The following is a 7,749-nucleotide window of genomic DNA, read 5'->3' on the forward strand; positions in this document are numbered from 1 at the left end:
TCTGTTAATATGGTGTATTACATTTATGGCTTTGTGTATCTTGAGCCACCCTTGCATCCCTGGAATAAAGTCTACCTGATCATGTTATGTTGTTGGATATTATTTGCTAGTATCTTGTTGAGAACTTTTACATGTATATTCATCAGAGATACCAGTCTAGTTTTCCTTTTTTGTCATGTCCTGTCTGTTTTGAAGATGAGTGTGATGGAGGCTTCATAAAATGATTCAGGAAGACATAGAAAGCCTAAATAGACCTATAACGAGCAATGAGATTGAATCAGTAATAAATAACCTCCAAACAAATAAAAGTCCTGGCCCTGATGGCTTCACTTCTGAATTCTACAAAACTTTTAAAGAAAAGTTAACACTACTCTACTCAAACTATTTCTAAAGATCCAGAAGGAAGTAATTCTCCAAAATAAAACTGTTTAAAAAAAAAAGGAAGAAAAGAAATGAAAATTTTAGTTACCAAAGATAAATCTTCTCCTAGCCCTATATGCAAACATAAGCATATTTAAGGCTTTTCTATTCAATCTTAGATAATATGTAGGTAATAGTATCATACTTTGGTTAACCTTGGCCACAAATAGAGTCTTGAATTGGTATTTGTCCAGCTAAAACAAACTACCAACAGGGTGAGTGGTGCCCTACACATACTGGCTCCCCAGACAGGATATGCTCTTCTTATCTACCCTGAATCTCATGACCTCACCTTTCTAATGGATGCATAGTTTCTGCACAGCTGGCACATGTGCCTGAAAATCGAGCCTTCATTCATGTTATTGTGCTGACCCTGTTTGTTGTCCATCTTATATCCATCCTTAAAACCAATAAACTTAATGGTATCTAATGAGTTGGCCTGTCTATTAAAACCCAAGACCACTTCTGTTCGTTGATCAGAATGGGCATTATATATGCTTAATCATGTATTTCATTCTTAATCATGTCATGTATAATTACCTACTGGTTCCCTATGGCACTTTAATATTTATTGCCCTGTGATGGTCAGTTTTACATGATGCTTTGGCCAGGCTACAATCTCCATTTAATCAATCAATCTATCTATTATCATCCTACCTGGTACTGTTAAAGAATATTTTGCAGTTGTGATTTAAGTCTGTAATCAAGACTCTAAATAAAGAAGGTCATCCTATGTAATTCAAGTGGGCATGATTTAAATCAGCTTGAAGGCCTTATAAGAAGAGCTGAGGCTTTCCTGGTGAAGAGAATATACTATCTGTAAGTAAAAGGTTCAGCATAATTAAAGAGTTCTAGCCCATCCTTCTTGATGTCTCATCTTACAGATTTTGGACTTGCCTTGCCAGTCTATATAGGGAGGATGCCAATTGCTTTAAATTATGTATACACACATACATATATATTACACACACATAATATACACTATATATTGGATCATCTCAAAGTCATGATACATTTTCTATACAAAGATGCATCATGACCTTTCCAATGGCTCAATTATATACTCTCTCTAAACATATTTTAAAATGTTTGTTTAAAACAGCAAATAGTAAGTAATATACAGTGCTGTCCAAAGTAGTAACCCATGGTTGTGTGTTCTTTTTTCTCTTTTTAAAAAGTATTTTTGGAATTGATTATTTCTACTTATTAAATAAAATTAGCTCACTTGCAAGTGTAGCTACATATAATTAAGTCCAAAGATTCTGACCACCTAACAAAATCTTGGCAATATTTTTTTTCTAAATGTTCAAGCATATGACCTACAATTGTCTTTTTTTAATCATTATCATTATTTTTTATTTTAATTTTTTCACTTTATTTTCTTTTATATATTCAATCACATTATTATTTGTCTTACAAAATGGATATTTCAACAGGTGAACATTTCTCCCTAGTACAGTTGATAATACTATAAAATATCTTCAACAGATAATACCTCATTTCTTTGTGCCATTAATGCTTTGCCTCCCTATTCTTCTTCTAAATATCCTTTCTCAGACCTTCCTCTTTCACACACACTATATCTGGTATTTACATCTATATACTGTGTTTCTATATCCTTTAGTCAATTAGTTTTAGAGATAGAGTGCGGACATGCAGTACATATTAAGTGGGGACATACAATGCCTCTCCTTCATAGCCTGGCTTGCTTCACTCAGCAGTAGATCTTCTATATTCATCCACCTCCTGTCAAAAGCCAGGGTTTTGTTATTATTTTTATAGCTGAATAGTATTCCACTGAGTATATTTGCCACAGTTTTTCTATCCATTCATCTGTTCGTGGGAACTTGGGTTATTTCCATGACTTACAATTATCTTTAAAATATCTGATGGAGACTATATAGTCTTACAGCTGTCTATTCACCTCCTGCAAATTAGCTTGGTTGCTCTCTGGCACTGCTGAATGGTTATTATCCTGGGACTTTCTAGCACTTCCTTGTGCTAGGTAAGAAGTTCTCTGGATCTTTGTCTTCTTCTGCCTTGATTTAATCTGCTATTCTGCAAAAGCACACTTTCCAGCAGCATTCTCAGAAAAGGTATGTGACAAGTACAGTTTTTCAGTCTTTGCATGTCTAAAAATTCATTTATTCACATTTCATCCTCTACTTGATAGTTGGATTATGAAAAAAAATCTTGATTGAAAATTACTGTTCCTAATAATTAAAAACATTGCTTCCACTTTTTTGCATCCTTAATTAACATTGAGGAAGTTAAAGCTATTTAGAGTTTAGTTTCCTTATGTAATTTGATATTTTTTAATCTCTGAACATGCTTTTGCTTTATTTTCAGTTATTTAGAAACTTCACACAATAAGCCTGTTACACATTTGTGTGTGTGTGTGTGAATTTTTTATGTGATAAGTACTTAAATGTAAAAAGCAAAATTATCCTTAAAGTCAAGGGAAATCTGTATTTGTACCTTTAAAATTTTCTAAATAAGACAGCAAAATGAAACAGTTCAAGGAAAAATTATTATGTTTGGCTATTTTTTAAGAATCATTATTTATTTAATCCTATTTACTATTATTATCTTTTAGTTTGACCAGACACAGAGAGAGAGAGAGAGAGAGAAAAAGGGAAAGTGAGAAAGCAAGCCTCCAGGTCCAGGACTCAAACTGTGGTCGGCCACGTGGGAATCCAGCACCTTTAACAACCATACCACCTGCCAACCCCTATATTTGGCTATTTTACAAAAATAAGAAATTCTTGTCATACACAATGTAAATGGAAAGTTATTAACCTGGAAAAAGATGTGCAATAAACAGAATAGACAAAAGACTCAGTTATTTTAAATATGCGTTACTGTCAGGGGATATAGTATATAATTGACCTCATGTTATATTATTCTTCAGGAAAATCTGTTTTACAGATTTATGTATCATCTATCCAATTCCGTAATTTTGATGAGCTATTTTTCAATCTACAGCACTTATTTTTAATGATAAAATACATTTTTCTTCTGAGAAAGTAAGCTTCACATTTGTATTATGTTTTATAATCATATTTACACAAGTATATGGTTGATATTCCTGTTCTTATTATATACCACCCTTTGTTTTGTACTATACCTTACTCATAAATAAATCTAATTGTATTTATTTTTCTTTCTCTTTGCTTTTTTTTGACAGATTTTTGCTATAGAGAGCATGTGTTTGCTGGAGAGGTACATGGAAAGTGAGAAACAAGAGGCATGGCAACACTGCAATCCATTCTCCTCCATTCTCCTATCAAGATTTTGGGCACACTCGCACATGTGCTCGGCATGAGTTTCAAGCCTCTGAGTCACTCGCAAATGTGCTCGGCATGAGTTTCAAGCCTCTGAGTCTGGGACTTGAACCATGGTTTACAAGGTCAGAGTCCAGTGTCTCAACCACTACACCACCTGCTGGCCCCTGTATTCATTTCTGACAGTAAACAATCACTTAAAGACATATGGAATTCTTATATGTTAGAGGTCCTTGTTCTTTAGTATTTATAAAAATTATAATTGGGCCTATATTTTTTAATCTCACAAAAAATTTTTCCTTAAGATACTATAAATAGTTTTCCATTACTTTATGTTCTAATATTGTATGAAAATTTTGTTTTTAACTTATTTTGTTTGCAGTTTTAGGTAGCTTGATTTTTTTTTCCAATTATATGACTATAGCTTTTTTTCTGCTTAATTTTCTGTAAACTTCAGAAATTTGACTATGATATCTAACTGTAGAAGTCTTCTAATTAACAATTATCCTAAGTGTTTAGGATAGCATTGTTGCATACAATTTGCAATGACATTATGTAACTATATAACAGTTGCCGTGACTTCTTCAAGTGACTTCTTTCTATTTGATATGTATATTTTCAGATTATAAATTTCAGTTTTGCTTGCTATTTACTCAGTTTAAAGAGATACGTTTTTGTAATATGTCCAAGATTTGATTTTTACATAGTATTCATTTTCATATATTATAGCCTGTGTTCAAACTATTTAGTTCCAGACGAAATCGAAGATTTCCTGTTGTTTGTGGTCTTAGATCTCTAAATCATGAGTTGTTAGAGTATAGTCTGTGGACAGGCCCAACCTGCCTACAGCATGTTTTTGCAAATAAAGTTTCATTCTAACATAGTCATGCCTAGTGTGTGTGTACTTGTGTGTGTATGTTTATTGACTACAACTACTTTTGGACTACCATAGCAGAATTCAATAATTGCAATAGAGACTGGGTTATATGCTCACAAAGTTAAGTTGCTATTTGGCATTCATGGAAAGCTTGCCAACTCTGATCTTAATTATAGGCCTATTTGTCCTATGATTCCAGAAAGATATTGAAAGAGTAAATGATGCAGTAGAAACTTTGATATTTTACAAAATAGTTTCTTCCACCTTGGTGATCAAAGCCCAGATTTTACTGGAACACAGGTATCTTTGTCTGATGCTATGATAGCCCCCACTGGATGCCACTGAACACTATGCCTTTATTCAACATGGCATCTGCAGCAGTTGGTATTTTGAAAATACCCTGCAACATAGCCTGCCCTCTCATCCTAAATTCTGCACTATGAATTTGAGACTCTTTTGTATATCTGGTAGAGAATCCCTCTATTCACATTCATGAGCTCATGGGCTGCTTGGGTTTCTCCCAACTAATCCCACCTTTGCTATATCTTAATGATCATCTTCAAAATTTTAGTCCTAATAATGTATAATTCTCTGCTTGTTTGCTACCCCAGATTCAGGAATTTAAAAAATTGAATTTGTAGAATCTTCCTCTTGCACACTATTGCTAAACTAAATAAGTAATTTTATGGAGCTTATAAACATTTTATTATGAGGACTATGGTAATAATATTCTTGCAAAATGTTGCTATAATAGTAAAAAGTTTAAGAGTCAGTTTATTTGGAGAATAATTAACAATAATTGTTAGATAGGATGTGAAAAATGAAACAAAACAAAAAGGCAAGGCATTTTTCTTTTAAAAATTTCAATCTATTTCTGGAAAAGAATTAATATTTAAGAAGTAATCAAGTTGGTCATAAAAGTGCAGCTAGATTTAGACATCAAACGGTAAGTCCTGGGCTAAAATCTGGAGATACCATTGACCATATAGCCATATTATACCAAACATTGACTCTCCTAGTTCTTCATTTTTAATAGCCTTCAAAATGGTAACATTAAACATATTGGGTGACTTCAGCCCTGCTTTGTTTTATATTTCTGGGAATCCCCTAGACAGGCTAGCATTTCCTACAATGTATATCACCACTTGCTCTTTCCACCTAACTTTCAAGACCCCAATTCTCTTGCATATATTTATTTTTGTCTAAACCTTGATTATAAAAAATCATCAGTCTTCTTTGTTTCCTCCTAATTCCCATTTCCAAAGTTCCTGGATTAAAACTTCTCAGGAAGCATGGCTTTATTTATTATTTGACCTGAGAAGACTTGAAAATCTAGGGAAGATAATTAAAAGTTGGAGTGTTCAATTTAGTTTTAGATCTAGAGAGACATGACTTTCTAAGATAGCCTTCCTTACAAAATACATAATCAACTTTTTAAAACAAATATCCAACCACAGAAAATAAAGACTGACTGAGACACAGTGAACTCGCTGCACTGGTAATATCCCAAACAGGAAACTTCTCCATATGTAAAACAGACAGCATTACTTCTACCTCACATGGGTTATGGCATGAGTTAAAATGATTCAATGGACTGCTTTCATAGTGTTGTTAAGAGCTGTGCATGAAAAGCAGATCTCTCATGGCTAAACACAGTTTGTGTCCAGCCCTGGCAGCTTGAAAAACATGCTCGGCACGTGTAGATGCATGTCCAAAATCCTAAAAGGATGGAGAAATGGAGAAAAGAGATTGCTACATAGCCACATTCTACTGGGGGATTCTTTCTTTCTCCCCCACCCATCCCTGAAAAACACATCTACCTTCAGGCAATGAAAACAAACAAACAAAAGATTCAACAAATCTGAATATACTCCATGGTCTAGGCACCATGCCACATGTAAAGGGTACATGTATGATGTAATCCTTATTTCAAACATCTTACTGTTTGTTACTGAATAATTAATCAATAATTACTATCTACCATACACGACACTAAAAACTAGAATGATATGTGATATGACAGAACACAGAAGAGATGCACTTTCAGATAGTAGTCAGTAGGAGGGTTTCATGGTACATGTAAGAGTTAAATTGAATCCTGAGATGAATTGGAGCAAGAAACCATTCCTTGGAGTAGCATGTATATACAATAGTGGAGAAGAATGAAATGTGTGGTCTTCATATACAACTGAGAAAAACATGCAGTTGAAAGTACAAGAGGCAAAAGTCATGATATGATGAACAAATTGAGGACAAAACATGAAAGAGGTGATACAGCACCTTAAGGTATTTGAATCAAGTCAGAGTTACATACTGAAATGTCATCAGAGACCAAAGTAGAAATCTGATTCTGTGAGATTGGCAGGTGTGACCATCATTGAGCAGCCAGAGCTATGAGCAACCAGAAAGTTAACTTGTTTCTCACTTAAAATTCTCCCAAGTTTACATGAGTTTATAACATGGAGTAAGTCAACAACACTCTCCTTTAGCCAGATGTGTTCAAAGGCCAACAGATTGTGATCTCTGCGTGAGGCTCTAGATAGCCATTGAGGAAGTTTAATGATGTCATCATTTTAGCCTGATGACCCAGAGAAGCATAAATGTCGATGATCAGTGCTTTGTCATTTTAGCAAGATACTCAGGGAAGGTGAGAGAATGAGACAGCATATGTTGAATGTCTAGTGATGCACCAGACACAGGGGACAGCCAATAAATAGCAATACCCTTCTTTATCTTATCCTTTTTTGCCTATCTGTAACTTCACAAAAAGTCAGCATAAGGGGAGATCCAGATTAGTGGCAAAAGTAGTGTATTAGTTCCTGTATAAATTATCACAAACTTCTTCACTTAAAACAACAGAAATTCATTCTCTCACAGTTCTAGAGGCCGGAATATGAAATCAGTTTCACTAGGTCAAAGTCAAGGTACTAGTAGAAATGTGTTCTCTTGAGAGGCACTAGGGGAGAATGTATCCCTTGCATTTCCCAGTGTCCAGTGGCTGCTAGCATTACTTTTTTTTTTCTCTCTTTAAATTTATTTATTTTTTATATTAATTCACTATACATCATTACAGCATACAGATGAATTTTCCATCCAAAATACACTGTGTATTGGCTCAATCAAGCACATCAACATACATGTTATCAGCAAATAATTTTCCAATTCTTA

Source organism: Tupaia chinensis, unplaced genomic scaffold (genome assembly GCF_000334495.1).
Source record: "Tupaia chinensis unplaced genomic scaffold, TupChi_1.0 Scaffold146837_1, whole genome shotgun sequence".
Lineage (NCBI taxonomy): Eukaryota > Metazoa > Chordata > Mammalia > Scandentia > Tupaiidae > Tupaia > Tupaia belangeri.